Genomic DNA, 17,313 nt, shown 5'->3' on the forward strand with positions numbered 1-17,313 from the left:
ATGCTTCCTTGAGCGGAAATTAATTAACACCCTAAAAATCATCATGATACGGCATAAAATGATCTTAATACGTCACTGTGTCTGTTGTCTAAGCTTGAATCCAATTTTCAAGTGCTTTATGTTGATTTGATAAGCAAGAAGAGGCATTTCAGGTTGTACATGAAATAAATGAACATAAATTCACCAAGTGACCATATTCCTGTGGGAGCAAAAGGAGGCATGGTATTTAGCATAAATGAGTGTAAGTGGTGAGTTAGATAAGTAGTCAGGAGACCCGAATTCCATCCTCAACTTTCACACTAAAGGTACAAACTTGCACAACTTTCCTCACTTCCTTGAGCCCCAACTAAAAGTGAGGGAGTTCAACTCGCTTTTCTAAGATTAGATTCATATCTATCATTTTATGACTACCATGGGCAGCCCCTAATACCCCCTCCTCTGCATGTATGGCAGCTCTTCTGGGCAGTTATCTAATACTTCACGTGGCAGCGCACACCAGCCCCTGTGCTGTGCTTCGCCAGGATGGCCCACTGCCAGACCGGCAGGCACAGCCTCCGGCCCTATGACGAATCCCAAGCATCCCAGGGCAGCAGTCAGTAGCAGCCTGCTTCAACAAAACCTAAGAAAACAAAACTTCTCATCTTCACCTTCAGTCTTTACTACACGGGACAAATTTAAGACCTTAATGGCTACTTTTTCCTCCAGTGTAAAGTGCCAGGCCAGCTGGCTCTAAAATACTTCATAAAGCATGCAAAAAGCCCCAATTCCATAGGCATGTATCACTGCACTAAGAAGGGGCCTTGGAGAGTTTTAATATTAAAAACTGAGGCCCACAGAATGCAGATGTTAGGACTAGAACCAAGCGTTCTTGATTCCAAACCGGTGTGCTCCCAAGGGGAATTTATCAAAGTACAGAGAGAATTCACAACTTCTTACTTCAGTGGATTTTAGTGGGTGTTTCTGTAACACATCATGCAATCTAGTGTTTTCTTAACATTCATGGTGAAAATTTTAGAAATCTCCACATCTTGATTGTTATAGTGAAGCAGTACAGTAATGAGACAAAGCATTTGTTCTCGAGCTAAAATCACGTCTCCTTCACTTATATTTGGCCAAGTTAACTTCTTTGCACTTCTTTTCGCCGTCTGAAAAATGGCATTAAAAATGCTTTCAAATTATTTTTGAAAGTTAAAGACAGATAGCTAATGTAGCATTAGTAGTGCTGTGCCTTCACACATTCCTTAATGGAGTCAAAAGACATATGTTGTCTGACGGTCACAACAAATCTTACAAATTAAAGTATCTCTTCAATGTGGCCTGATATCCCAGTTGGCCCTTGGGCTAACATCCTAAGATGCACTAGTGATCTTGAGAACATTTCCTGCAAAGGTCCTGGACTGATACTGTTCTTTGTTTCCAGGACTCTTAGAACCAAGCTGCATGGAAATATGACTGGGGATTTGAGAAGATATTTTGTTTTTTAAACACAAGTTTAAATAAACTTAAGTAATGGAAATAAAAGAAAGTTCTTTTTTTTTTTTTTTTTTAATCTCAAGATGGTACAGGAGAGGCTTCAAATGTACCACTTCCTGGTAATGTAGAAATAATTTCTGAGAACATTAATCTCAACACAGCAATTTAAACCAACACACGTGTGCATTCATTATAAAAACAAATATTAGCTGCAAGACGTATTATTCAATGTAGGATCAGACAACTAGTCCTTAATACCTTACCTGTCTAGTAGAAATCACTACAATGCAACTTATTTTTACTGTGTATAATGTCATTCTAATTTATCTAGAAAGGATTAAATTGTGTTCAGCATTTTCTTTTTAAGAAGCATGAACTCGTTAAATTTAAAAGTTTTTTAGTTAAAATGTTTATAACATAGAATCCTAAAATAGTTTTCTCCTGATAGTCTGCCTTCCTCTATATGTACAAGCAGTCATACGTGATGATCTGACTGGACCTGTTTAGAAAGAAAAGGCAACTCTGCCCAAGAAGCTACTTTGCATGAACCTGAGATGTGGCGGAAGAAGGAAAATCACTGGACTGACTGAAGCAGACGGAGTGATGATTAGGGATCAATGAAAATAGAACAGTAAACTGAGGGCCATGAATCCTGGCACAGCAAACAGGAGTAAATGAAAGTTTTCAGGAAAATAGTTATGTGGGATGCATATGCAGTCAACTAACCTTTGACCACAGTGCCCAAAACACAAAATGGGGAAAGGATAGTCTATTCAATAACTGGTGTTAGGAAAATTGATACCCACATGCGAAAGAATACCATAGACAAAACTTAACTTGAAATGGATTAAGGACTCCAATGTAAGACCTGAAACCATAAAACTTCTAGAAGAAAACATAGGTGGTAAGCTATTTGACATAGGTCTTCGCCATATCTTTCTGGACTTGACACCAAAAGCACAGGCAATAAAAGTAAAAATAAACAAGTAGAACTACATCAAACTAAAAAGTTTCTGCACAGCAAAGGAAACAAGCAACAAAAGGAAAAGGCAACCTATAGAATGTGAGAAAACATTTGCAAACTACCTATCAGATAAGGGATTAATATCCAAAGCATGCAAAGAACTCATATGCCTCAATAGCAAAATTAAAAAAAAAAAAAATCCAATTAAAAAGTGGGCAGAGGACCTGAATAGACAGTTCCCCAAAGAAGACATACAAATGACCAACGGTTATATGAAAAGGTGCTCAACATCACTAATCATCAGGGAAATGCAAATCAAAACCACAATGAGATATGACCTCACTACCTATTATAATGTTTATTATGAAAAAAGACAAGAGATAACAAATCTTGGTGAGGATATGAATAAAGGGAACCCTTGTACACTGTTGGTGAGAATGTGAATTGGTGCAGTCACTATGGAAAACAGTATGGCGGTTACTCAAAAAGTTAAACATAGAACTACCGAATGATCCGGCAATCCCACTTCTGGATACATATCCAAAGGAAATGAAATCAGTATCCCAAAGAGATATCTGCATTCCCATGTTCATTGCAGCATTATTGACAATAGCCAAGATAAGGAAACCTGTGTCCATCAATGAACAAAGAAAGAATATGTGGTATATATATTCAATGGAATATTATGTAGCTATAAAAAAGAAGGAAATCCTGTCATTTGTGACAACATGAATGAACTCGGAGGGCATTATGTTAAATGGAAAAAGTCAGACTGAGAAAGACAAATGCTACATGGTATCACTTACATGTGCAATCTTAAAAAAAAAAAAAAAAAAAAATTGAACTAATAGAAACAGAAGAGAAGGGTCCTTGCCAGGGTCTGGGAGATGAGGGAAACAGGAAAACGTTGGTCAAACGTACAAACTTTCACTTTTAAGAAGAATATGAATAAGTTCTGAGGATCCAATGTACAACATGGTTACAGTAGTTAATAATACTGTCTTGTATACTTGAAATTTGCTGAAACAGACTTTAAGCATTCTCACCACCAAAAAGAACAAAAACAAAAACAAGGGTATGGGGGTAGAGGGGAACTATGTGAGGTGATGAAAATGTTAATTAACTTGATCAGGACCAGTATTTCCCAATGTCTAGGTGTATCAAATCAGTTTGTACACTTTAAATATATACAATTTTATTTGTCAATTATACCTCAAGAAAGCTGGGAAAACAAGAACTAAATAAATATTTAGTAAATGACAAAAAGTTATGAGGTAGGTGTTTAGGAAATATTAATTAGGAAACACTGTACAGACAGGACTAGAGCAGACAGGTACTGCAAACAAGGAAGTAATCTCTCTCTTCTTCTATGGCAATAAACTAAGAGTACCCATGCCTGACAGCAATTCATCAGCAATGTCCCAAAATGCAGATTCCCAAGAGAAAGAACAAACGAATAGGAGAGAAGAGATGCTATGTATATCCTCAGCCCACGGCTTTATCTGTTTTCAGGCTACAAACCAGTTTCTTACAGTCCCCTGGGAATAGGAACATGAACCTGCAGGAGGATAATGGCTGCTTTAACATCTCTCTCTAAGCTCATCAACGATGTGCTAATAGTTCATACATTTAAGCCAGACACTCGTAACTCCTTTTCAGTGGTGCAATTGTCTAATAAATTGTTGGAAACTTTGAAAAATCTTCAGTGTTCCATAAAAATGAAGCCTTTTCACAATAATTGAAATCAGTAATGCAAAACAAATGTATTTCCTTGATAAATTTAGTTTTAAGTAAGCTTTAATTTATATGCTAAATTTTTTAATTTAGTTCAAGTTTTGGCAGAGACATGTTTATTTTAATTGTTGGCCTTCAAAACTCTAGCTTAGGAATAAGCATCTGCTTCTTTTCAATTTTCCGCATAAACTGGATAAATTTCTTCAAGTTGCAAATGAGGGGTGAACATACACTGTATTGCTTCTGGAAAGGTTACAAAATTGCAGCACTTTTTGTGAATCCTTTATGAGAGATCTTACAGCATTACCCTTAAATCTTAACTAGGGTTCTTATATGTACTTACATTTAAGCTGTTTTCAAAGAACATAATACATTAGCATCTAGACCTTGTGCCCAAATAGCCCTCTTTGGAGCACTTGTCGAATACTCTAATACATTTTGAACTCCTCTCATTGCTTTATAGAGATTCACAAAACACATGGATCCTTTCTCTAAGATGAAAAACCTCCCAGAGGAAAAGCACAAACACAGCCTCAGCCCACCTATATTGGAGACCCTGTAACCAATCTGACAAACATACAGTGCGTATTTCTCCAGCTATAGCCTTTGGAAGAAATCAATAAAACTTTCAGAAAGTTAAAGTTAGAGCTCTTGAAACACTGTAGGAGGTAACATTCATCCTTTGCAAATACCTTAAGAAAACTGACTTCTGAGAGAATCCAATCCCTATTATAAAATATTCTTCCTTCACCAGTAATGGCAACACTGGTAAAGGCACTGCTAAGCATGTTTGCACTCATCTGAACCAAGCAGGCATAGAACCTAGGTAACAACACCCACTGGCTACTAATATGATTGAAACTATCTGTGAATTGGGACTCAGTTGATATTAAGATGTAAAACCCCTGAAAATCTACAAGAGCGTTTTCTTCTGGGGTGTTTTATTTCGTCGGTTTCTTTTTCAGTCTACCTTTTAAGGTATTACCCGATCGCCATGTTATGTATGGTGTCTAGCCATGGTACTGATGTTCATGATTCCATGAAATGGCATCTTTGCTGTACAAAGTATCAGGGTTATAACAGAGAGAGTGGTGAAGGACTAAGAAACATACTTTAATAGAGCCAGTTAACTTGCTGGACACTATCATCCAGTCAGGAGCCTCAAGTAACATCTCTGCCCAAAAGTTTCAATTGCTAAATAGCAAGGGAATAATACCAAGGCCCAATCACAGAGTAGCAAATACCAGAGGCCTGGGAAAATCCCAAGAGAATAGCTTCAATGGCAGTGATTCTCAAATGTTCAAGGTACACAACAATCACCTGGTGAATGTGTAAAAACAGTTTCTGAGGCCGATCCTCTGAGATTTTAATTCAGCAGGTCAGGCGAGGTCCATGAATTTATAGTTCTAACACGGCTGGCGGAACCAGAGCTGCTGCTCTGAGGAACACACTTTGAGAACCACTGCCCCACCACTATTAAATCAGAGTCGGCAGTCTTCTAAAAGGCAAGGTGACTTGCGTGTTCATTAAAGTTTGAGAATCACTGCTTTAGGAAATGAGGCAACAGGTTTGTTTGGTTTTTTCCTTCTTCCTGTGATATCAGGATAGGGAGATGGTGAAAAGAGATGTTTTCAAAAGAAAGTAAGTGCTTAAATCACACTCTTTGTCATGAAACAAACCTATCTGGCCACCTTGCTCACCTTCCCCAATGAAGCATCACTCACTCCTTCCTTTATCCACCTCTCCATCCTCACTGTACCTTACCTAGGGCTCACGAGGAGACAGAGGTCCCATATGAACTTCAGATCTGCATGTTATAGATTTCCCGGGAAAATCTAGAATTCATATAATTGTTTTTCTAGTCCATAAAAATTGCACTGGCATTAAACAAAGAATCAAGTTTGAATTACATACGTTTAGAAAACTTTTCATGTAAATAACTTCACAAGAAATTCACAGAAAAATATTGTTTTAGACTGATTGGCAACAGGGCCACGACAAGAGCAAGAAATGTCAACAGAGGGGCCTCCTGTGGTCACCCATGTCTCAGAGATGGAGGAAGGAAAGATAGCCTCTTGACTGATTTGCACTGTATGTAATTTTACATTACATGTAATTACGTGGACTAAACCAAGTGTAACACAGAAGACTAAACATGTTATCATTCCATGTGATGAGCCTCTACAAAGAGGAAAAAACAGAAGATGTGAAAAAAACACTTTTTTTTCTACTTTAATTTTGTACCTATATGAGATGATGAATGGTCACTAAACTTACTGTGATAATCATTTCATGATGTATGCAAGTCAAAGCACTACGCTATATACCTTCAACTTTTACAGTGCTGTATGTCAATTATTATATCTCAGTAAAACCGGAAGGAAAAAAAAAAGTGGAAGATGTGAATATATCAAGCCTTGGCAATGGGAAAGGCCTAAGTCCACGTGACTAATCACACCTCCTTCTTGCTGATTCATGCTATTGTAGATTCAGCAGCTCCAGCAGCGAAACAGCTTATCTGTTAATAAGCTACAGAAAGAGCCCCAAGTCCCATCACGCACTGCAGAAATGTGAGTTGAACTGGCAAACATCTCCCAATCCACCACAACAACCCCTTGCCTCGCTTACCTGAAACTTTCACACATACCACATCTCCCCAATTATTTCCATAATCAGTGAGCCTATTGCTGATCTAAAACCTGACACATACATGAGTAGATTCCAGGTCTGTTAAGTACCAGGAGCAAAGGAGGACATAGAAAAACACCGCCTTTAGTCTCATTTTCTCTGAAAATTCAGTGCACTGCAAGACAGCACTGGACTGAGAACACGGAACCAAGGTTCTAACACCAGTTTTTCTACCAGATACCTTGAAGCAAGTCACTTGGCCTCTTTCATCTCATTTCTTTCGAAATTAGACTACATTATCATTCAGATACTTTCATATCTAGGAGTCTGTGATTATGCTGAGTATCCATGCTATTAGAAAGCCAAAGAAACAGCTACTCAAAAGCACATGGAAAATAACCATCTTGGATGAGACTTAAGAGCTGCAGTGGCACTAGCTCCACACAAGGCATCCTAATCCCAGGTCAGAACTCGGTACTGCAGGCTGCCCAGAAACTGGGGCATATAATAAGGTTTATTCATATGAGCATCCTTCCTAACTTATTCAACCAGAAGCCTTTCATGAATACCACCCAGATGCTGAAATTAGGATCGCCATCCTTAGGTATCAGGGATTAAAGTATGATCCAAAGAGTTCAAGTTGCCTCCAAAATGTCTGCAACCGCATGGAAGTTGAAGGCCTCGCTCACCTCATTCCCACCACATCCTGCAAGTCCTTTTCTTAGAAGGAAGTCAGAAAGAGAAAAACAAATACAGTATGCTAACACATATATACGGAATCTAAGGAAAAAAAAAAAAAAAAAAAAAAAAAAGGCCATGAAGAACCTAGTGGCAAGGCGGGATTAAAGACACAGACCTACTAAAGAATGGACTTGAGGATATGGGGAGGGGGTGGGGTGAGATGTGAAGGGTTCCCTTTATTCATATCCTCACCAAGATTTGTTATCTCTTGTCTTTTTTCATAATAAACATTATAATAGGTAGTGAGGTCATATCTCATTGTGGTTTTTTTTTTTTTTTTTTTTTAAAGGGTAATAGGGAATATTTTTTTTTTTTTTTTAATATTTATTTATTTATTTTTATTTATTTATGGCTGTGTCGGGTCCCCGTTTCTGTGCGAGGGCTCCCTCCAGCCGCGGCAAGCGGGGACCACCCCCCATCGCGGTGCGCGGGCCCCCCACCACCGCGGCCCCCCCCGCTGCGGAGCACAGGCTCCAGACGCGCAGGCCCAGCAACTGTGGCTCACGGGCCCAGCCGCTCCGCGGCACGCGGGATCCTCCCAGACCAGGGCCCGAACCCGCGCCCCCCGCATTGGCAGGCAGACCCTCAACCACTGCGCCACCAGGGAAGCCCCTCATTGTGGTTTTGATTTGCATTTCCCTGATGATTAGTGATGTTGAGCACCTTTTCATATATCCGTTGGTCATTTGTATGTCTTCTTTGGGGAACTGTCTATTCAGGTCCTCTGCCCACTTTTTAATTGGAATTTTTTTTTTAATTTTGCTATTGAGGCATATGAGTTCTTTGCATGCTTTGGATATTAATCCCTTATCTGATAGGTAGTTTGCAAATGTTTTCTCACATTCTATAGGTTGCCTTTTCATTTTGTTGGTTGTTTCCTTTGCTGCGCAGAAACTTTTTAGTTTGATGTAGTTCTACTTGTTTATTTTTACTTTTATTGCTTGTGCTTTTGGTGTCAAATCCAGAAAGATATGGCGAAGACCTGTGTCAAATAGCTTACCACCTATGTTTTCTTCTAGAAGTTTTATGGTTTCAGGTCTTACATTTAAGTCCTTAATCCATTTCAAGTTAATTTTTGTCTATGGTATTCTTTCGCATGTGGGTATCAACTTTCCTAACACCAGTTATTGAATAGACTATCCTTTCCCCATTTTGTGTTTTGGGCACCGTGGTCAAAGGTTAGTTGACTGCATATTGCATCCCACATAACTATTTTCCTGAAAACTTTCATTTACTCCTGTTTGCTGTGCCAGGATTCATGGCCCTCAGTTTACTGTTCTATTTTCATTGATCCCTAATCATCACTCTGCTTCAGTCAGTCCAGTGATTTTCCTTCTTCCACCTCATCTCAGGTTCATGCAAAGTAGCTTCTTGGGCAGAGTTGCCTTTTCTTTCTAAACAGGTCCAGTCAGATCATCACGTATGACTGCTTGTACATATAGAGGAAGGCAGACTATCAGGAGAAAACTATTTTAGGATTCTATGTTATAAACATTTTAACTAAAACACTTTTAAATTTAACGAGTTCATGCTTCTTAAAAAGAAAATGCTGAACACAATTTAATCCTTTCTAGATAAATTAGAGTGACATTATGCACAGTAAAAATAAGTTGCATTGTAGTGATTTCTACTAGACAGGTAAGGTATTAAGGACTAGTTGTCCCTGTATTAAATGAACCTGGGCTGTGCCTTTCTCATTGTGTTGTACTCTCTAATTTTTAATGTTTTTTTTCTTTTGTTTTTTCTCTGTTGCTGTCAGTATCCTTACTGCTGAATCTGTCTCTAAATAGAAGTACTTTCGTTTCTGATATAATTTTTTTAAATTTATTTTATTTATTTAATTTTGGCTGTGTTGGGTCTTGGTTGTTGTGTCGTGTTGATGCTGTGGCTTCCCCTCCTCTCCCTGTCTTTGGGGAGCGACCCTTTTGTTATTCCTTTACGTAACATTTCTGGTATTTCAGGCGGGAGCAGATATAAGTGTTTATGCTCATTCCCCATATTTACCTGAAGGTTCTCCTCTTTCGCTGGGCTGGTTGCACTGGCCTTTGGTGGCTACTGCATTGTCCACACCTCAGGCTGCCCTCCTGGAGACTGTGCGCAGGGATGTAGGGATGCAGGGCTACTAGCTGTGGCAGGAACGAGGCGACGTTTAAGCATGGGCCCTGGTCTGAGCTACAGCTGTTGAGCATTTGCTCTAACGCGTATTAGCTGTGTGTCCTTGGACAAGTCACAACCTCTCTGTGTTTCACCTGTGAAATGGGGGTTATAACAACACTTACCTGAAAGGTCAGCTAGATAGTGCCTGCAAAACACTTTGCTGCTTCCAGCACAGAGTAAGGGCTCAATAAATTGGAGCAATCGTTATTATTATTAATATAATTAACATACTATCGTATTTCTCAGAGATAAGAACATCTCTGTATTATCGTCATTACATCTGAGATTAGACCAGATAAAAACAAGACCCAATTATAATAATTTCTACCATGGGTCTTCTACCAAGACCCATGGTAGAAATTAGAGAAAAGTCCAAATGATTTCCACCAAGTTATGTATTAAATCGTTTATTTATAATTATATTATTATTTATCATTTTATTATGTTATTTTATTCTTTGCTATTTATTTCTGTATCTAGTTATTTATGAAGCACCTGCTACGTAGCTGGTGCTATATACCGTAAGCCCCATGGGAACCAGGCCACAGAAGTGTGAAAGTGCAGACTCTGTCTTTAGGGAGCTTACATTTCAGCCAGAGAGAATAGTTAAAGAACAGCTAAATACTGAGTCATTAATTACTGGCTGAAGTGAAACAGGGATGAGCAAGGAGATGGTATGGGGGTTAGATGAGGGGAAACGTGGCTTGGGGGAAGATGTGGAATTGGTCTGGGCTTGGAGGATGAGGCAGGGCCAGATGCACCAAAGGAAGGACAGGGTCAGAAGCAATAGGAACCCCTTTCCCCACCCAGAGAGGGAGGGGAAGCTTTGTGTTTGCAGATCACAGTGAGAAGTGGGTGGGGGGGGGGGCCAGGGGCCGCAGAGGTGGAGTGTAAGGTTGGACGTTGAGGTGTAATCAGATTGTGAGCGGCTTAGAAAGAGGGGCGGACGGGCTGGCAGTTAACGTGGCAGACACTGGCTCTCTGGGCAGGAGGATGACGGGGCGGATGGTGCAGCAGGTCCCTGGGGCTTTACTCCGGTCCCCATCTCACCCTCAGCAGAAGGAGAACTCAGAGGGAAAGTTTCCAAACTCGCCTGAGAAGCTGAGTGATGGGATGAATGAAAAATTGATGTGGGTCATAAATATTGTAGGAGAGAATGCACCAGATTCCCTTAAGGGTAAAGTTCAGGGAGAAACCTACTGCTGCGGAGGGAAGGGGTTCCGTGGGGGAGAGAGGGGGAGGGAGGGGGATGCCCATCGGGGGTCCCGCGGTGCCACTCCCAGTATCCGGGGCCCCCGGGTCCTTGGAGAAGCTGCTGCTGCTCAGCGATGCTCCTGATGGAACAGAACGGCCAGTGTCCATTTGGTGAAGGGCATGGGGGCAGAGATGCTCCGTCTCCCTCAGCCTCAAGGCTGCTGCCCTGGATTCCTTTCAGCTTCCTCAAGGGGCGATGCAGATGTGACCCTAGAGAAGCTGAGGTCTCTGCTGAGCTCGCTGATGCTGGCTGACACTGGATAGCCCTCCTTTTCCACCAGCCCCACAAGCTCTTCCTCACAAGGCTCTCCATGGGGTCTGGGCGGAGTCCACAAGTCTCTGTGACCCTAGGTGGTCCCCTAGAGGTCAGAGTTCCGGGGCTCTGAGCCATTTTCCTGGTTGCCTCTTTGCTCCACATGCACCTCGGAGCACTGGTGCAAAGATCTTGGTGATGAGTCTTTGCATCCAAATACCTGCTGGTGAACTTTCTTCCGAGAAGGAGCACAGACAGTGAAAGGAGGGAGGCGGAGCCTTAATGCTGGCTCAGGGGGTCAGCCCCCCTGCCCGCATCCCCAGTGGCTTCTCATCACCTGTCTCTGGCGGTTTATTTCAGGAACACTTGAGATGGGCGTGTAGTGGGAGGGGAATAGTTACAAGCAACCAAGGCAGGGGTGGGGAGCGAGAACAGTCTTGCTGGGTGGTGGGCTGATAAACGTTCACCAGCTCTTGGGGGTTGGGGTAAGGGAGGCACCTTGACTGGCAACGTCTGCTGATTTCTGTGTGTTAACACTCTCACTGTGAGCCAGGTCATGTCACCAACCGGATGCCAGGCGGCTAACACAGTTCCCCAAGATGTAGCAATAGACTCACCCAAGCTGGTAGGCACATGCCTGGCCCCACTGTCTTTGGAGGCTTAGAAACCTGAGTTGCCATCGTGCTTTCTACCATCAGCCACAGCGAGACTGGGTATCTTGCCTCCCTGTCCCTCAGGTGGCCAAGAGTTTGCCTTTCTCTGGACCCACGGTAGGTTATCATGGTAGAAATTAGAAACTGGAAAGCCAGGGGAGCTTTGGAGAGTCCCTCTGGGCTCACTGACTGCTGATGGCATTGGAATCAGATGCAGGAAGGAGGGAGGGGCTGGTAGGAACCCCTGCAGTTGCCCCAGAGACTGAGGGATGGGCTGGCTGGCAACTGGTCCAGCTCTCCCTGCCTACCAGGGGTGTAGTTGGCAGTGCCTCCCACTGGCTGAAAGGTTTCTGATACCCCTGCCAGCCCTCTGAGTCTGTGTTGATGACAGCTGCCACCTACCCGGCTCCATTACGAGTCAAGCACTCTGCTGGCTGCCAAGTAGACCTCGTCTCGGTCAGTCTCACAGCCGCCCTAGGAGGTCAGCGTGATCTTGACCCCCACTTTACACGCAGAAACCGAGGCTTGGATTAAATAACGTGCCCAAGGTGCTACACTTGGTAAGTAGCAGAGCTGGTTCTGTTTGACAAGAGCTGGGGGGAGTCAGCGCTGGGGGGGAGGGGCGGGGGAGGGGGAGCGGGAAGCCGGACTGGGGCCAGCTGCCCTGCCCCTCCCGGCCCCATCCTGTGGCAGCCAGGTGGGCGGCGGCATCTGTTGGCAGCTCTGGGTCAGGGGCGTCCACTGGCTCCCCCGGCAGGTCTTGGTGGGAGGGCGAGTCAGGCACTCTGTTCCCAGGAGGGGATGGCGGATCTTGGGCTTAATGATGGGCCTGCAGTACTGGCAAAGCGGGGATCACTCTGCCTGCTGGGAAATGTCCTAAGGAACCCAGCTGAGCTGCAGTTACGGAGGTAGATTTCCTGCTCTTTTCCACATCTCATGATTAATCCAGAAGCCTGAGCAGCGCGTGTGATGAGGCTCAGCAAAGTGGCCGTGGGCATCTCCAGCCTCCTTTACAAGCCCCGCTTTTCCTCTGGAGTAGGTGCCCTGGAATCTGGGCCGGCCGTACACATTTCAGCAACTCGATTACAAGAGACAGAAGAGGCCGGGTGTGTGGCACCAATAAAACCGCACACACCCTGTACTTCTCTCTGCCTGTTGCTGGTTTGTGCATTTCCCCACCACACCTCCCGAGAGCAGTTTGTTTCCCGGAAGCAGCAGAAGAGAGGTCGGGAGAAGGAGATGCCTTATTGTTGTGAATGTGATGGACGTGGTGGCACCACAGGGGACTGGACACCAAGGCAAAGACTCCAGTGTCTGATGAACTTACTGGTTGAACTTACCGCTTACTGGTCTTTGGCAGGTAATCAGCTTCTAAGAGTCTCTGTTTCTTCATCTGTAAAATTGGATCACGGTACCTGCACTCATTGATTTAACAAATAATATAAACATATAAATCCATACTCTGGCGTATTCTAGGTGCTGGAAATCAAGCAGTAAACAGAACAGTCTCTCCTCTTCGGATGTTAATAGTCTAACATGGGAAGATGGAAAACGGCAATGACATCTGTGTCAGGTGGTTATGATACTTAGAAGAAAAATAAAGCCGGGCTGAGGGGTAGGGGAGACAGTGTATGCATGTGGGGATGACTTTTCTTAAAGGACAGTCAAGGAAGGCATCTTTGATAAGATGATACTTCAACAGAACCTGGAAGAAAATGAGGTGCCATATAGATGTCCAGGTACGGCAAAGAGCTAGTTCAAAGGTGCTGGAGTGGGAGAGTGCTTGGCAAGTTCAAGGAGCATGAAGAAGCTCTGTGTGGCTGGAGGGGTGGGAAAGTGGGGGTCAAGGAGAAGAGGGCAGAGAGGGTGTGTGTGTGTGTGTGTGTGCACGCACGCAGGGGCTGGTTGGATCATACAGCCTGGCAGGGTTACTCTAAGTGAGATGGGAAACAACTGGTGGCCTTGAGCAGAGAAATGACCTGATGTATATTTTAGAAAGACCACTCTGGTTGTTCAGTGGAAAGTAGCTTTTAAGACTGTAAGCTCGGTGCTCTGTGACCACCTAGAAGGGTGGGATGGGGGGGGGGAGGGAGGTCCAAGAGGGAGGGGATATATGTATACCTATAGCTGATTCACTTCATTGTACAGCAGAAACTAACACAACATTGTAAAGCAATTATACTCCGATAAAGAAAACAACAACACTGTAAGTGGAGAAGCCAAAAGACCAGGTCGGAGGTGACTGCATCTCCAGGTGAGAGAGGAAGAGAGCTTGGATTTCAGCAGTGGTCGTGGTGATAAGTGACCGTCAGAATCTGGAAATATTCTGTAGGTAGAACCTGTAGGATGAGCTAGTATGAGGGGTGGGTTGGGTGAATAGTGAGACACAAAGAGACACCTCGAGATTTTGTCCTGAGATTGGGATTGACACGTACACACTACTGTGTATAAAATAGGTAACTAATAAGGACCTACTGTATAGCACAGGGAACTCTACTCAATACTCTATAATGGCCTGTACGGGAAAAGAGTCTAAGAAAGAGCAGATATACGTATCTGTATAACTGATTCACTTTGCTGTAAGCCTGCAACTAACACAACATTGTAAATCAACTCTACTCCAATAAAAATTTAAGAAAAAAGAAACAACACTTTTGCAATAAAAAAAAAGATTTTGTCCTGAACGATGGGTAAACTGGAGTTGTCACATATTGAAACGGAGAACTGGGTGAAAGGAGAACCCTTTGGTTGTGGGGTGCAGGAACCAAGAATTTGGCTTCAGGCGCATTAAGCAGCAGTAGTCCGTTGGATACCCAAGTGGAGGTGATGGGTAGACAGAGGCGTGTGAGCATCCGGGGCCCCGGGAGAGGCCGGGGCTGGGATACGCTCATCAGTGCGTAGTTCATTAACAATCTTGGGGCTGCATGAGATCATCAAGGGAGTGAGTGAGGATGGAGAAGAGGAGTGGGTGGGACATTCCAAGGTTTAAAAGTCAGAAAAATGAGACAGAACCAGCATGAGAATCAAGAGAGCCTGCTTAAGACGGGACAGAGTACAGAGTGGGTGCTCAGTAAATCACAGCCACTGCCATCACCATGACCATCGGTATTTTCATGGTTAGAGTACGGAGAAGTGAAGTTTGAAACCAAAATAGCAAGAGTTCAGGAGGACGCTCTTCATGTACTTTTTCCTCTTTTCCTTCCCTTTCCTCTGGTTGTGCATCAACCGTGGTCTCAGACTTCCAGCTACTTACTAGAAATAAAACAAAACCATACAAAACTTCTGGGCACCTTACAAGCCCACAACTCAGTTCAAGATATTCAAGAAGAGCTGAGGTCTTTGGGTTGTTGGTAGGGTGAGTAATCACTGAACAGAGTCTGGGAACTGGATGTGACTTTCTCCTCTTACCAACTCACTATATGACCTCAGGCAAGTCCGTCCCTGCCTCAGTCCTGGAGGAGGATAGAGACTTCCATTCAGGGGAGAATACTGATTAGCTCACCAAGTTTCCTACTTGGATGGCATCTCTGCCATTTGCTTTTCTCCTCTCCAAAGCATATAGATCCTATCCTCAATTATTAAAGCAAGATAACAGTGCTTTTGATTTCCCTCTGAGAGTCTAACCTCGAATTGTGGGCTGTTTAGTACTTACAAAGTCTGGGAGAGGAGTGCCCTTTAGGAGTGACCATCCAAGGTCCCCCGCCCCATCCACCCCTGTAGGCAGTCTGAGGCAGATGCCTCTCACTGGTCTACCAGAAGGCCAATGACTTGAACCATATTAGTTTATTTCCTTGTGTAATTATCTTCACTGAATTGCATTTTAGGAATCATGCCCTTGGCTTTCATTAAACATCCTTGAAACAGTCATGCAAAGTTCACTGCTGCATTTGCACGAGAACTACTGTTGCAGACACGACCTATACGCTTCTGGAAAAGACTTCCTGAGTGTTTTTGTGAAGCACAAGTCTGCGGGATATTAATAAAAATTTCATTATGGGAAAAGTTGAGTGAGTTTGGAAAAAAACCCAGGTGTCTTTCTTAAAGGTTATCTAAGAGGCTTTACTAACAAAAAGTACAGTGGGTCCTTAGAAAGAGGATAAACTGCAAGATTTCCCATTTTGTCGACCCTTAGAATCCTGTTTTGGTGGTGCAGCTCTTGGGATCAGTGCTCTGAGCACCCAGCAGAAGAGGCTCTGAATGCTTCGGGCTCAGTTAGTCAAGCACCGTGAGCTGCAACAGGGAACATACAGACAGGAGGCCAGGTAAGCAAGTGACAGGGGAGCCTGCAGGGGGATGAGCAGCGAATGGGCAGCTGGCTCTTCCGTGCACAGCGATCCTGGGTGCCTGGGGTCCCAAGAGGCTTTGCAACGTCCTGGCTGCATCAGATATTAACTTTGCTATTCATGGAGTTAGGGGTCCTAGTCTCAAATATATCCCTCAGTGACCCTCCTGTACAACAACACACAGAGTTAAAAGATTTTAAAAAATAATCCATTGTTAGGAAAAGGACACAGAGACATGTGCTGTGTTTACAGTTTCATGGGCGAGATGGGGAGGAATGCCACTCGCTCCGACAGCTCACTACCTAGGAAGACCACTGAGAGTCTCTCCCCTCCTCTCCCGCAGCTGGAGTCTCTCTCTTTCACTTCCTGACGTGTACACCCCGTCAACCCTCAAATTTCAGCCTCCGAAGCTCCGAGAAAGCCCCTTGGGGAATACTCTGCTCCTCCCTTTCACTGGGCAGAGCGACCAGCACAGGTGTGTGTGCAGACTGCCTGCCCTCCTATCCATGCAAGGTGCATTATTTAGAGGCTAATGATTTCATTGTAAAGTGGGAAGTGAAATATGTTTCGCTAAAGCTTCCAAAGCGAGGGAGGAAGGAGGGAGGAAGAGGGTAGGTCAATGGGTAAATATGATTGCCTGATGGTCTGGGTCCAGCCATCTTCCTAAGGCTGTATCTTTAACTGGGAGGTACAGCAAGATGATCGATAGCACAAGCAACCTTAGGAGAACCACACCGGCCAGCCCGGATCAGCAGAGTCTGTGTGGTGAGATTTAAGGGGGTGCTTAGTTGGCCCTCCAGCTGTAAGTGTTTGCCAGATGACTTGTAACTTCACCACTGGAGCCAAATTCCTTTGACTCTTAGGGCTCTTTCTGCATTCAAGAGCCCTTGGAAATGAGAAATCCCTGAAATGGGTTGTCGCCTGCTGTCAGCTAACCCTGACGCTCAGGAGTAGAGTTGGGAGTAACGGGACGCCGTGTACCCGGGGTCCTTCCTGGGCGTGTGTAACTCTGAGGCTAAGACAGTGAGACTGGCAGTTTAAGAAGCACCTCCAGGACCATGTCGCCTACTGGCAGGCGGAGTAAGGACCCTGCAAGGTGGACAGACATACCTCTTCTCTTATCATTTGAGGGTTTGAGAGAAGAGGCACCGGGAGTTTAGCCTGAGCCCTTCC

The sequence above is a fragment of the Balaenoptera ricei genome, chromosome 3 (assembly GCF_028023285.1).
Source record: "Balaenoptera ricei isolate mBalRic1 chromosome 3, mBalRic1.hap2, whole genome shotgun sequence".
In the NCBI taxonomy this organism is placed as follows: Eukaryota; Metazoa; Chordata; class Mammalia; order Artiodactyla; family Balaenopteridae; genus Balaenoptera; species Balaenoptera ricei.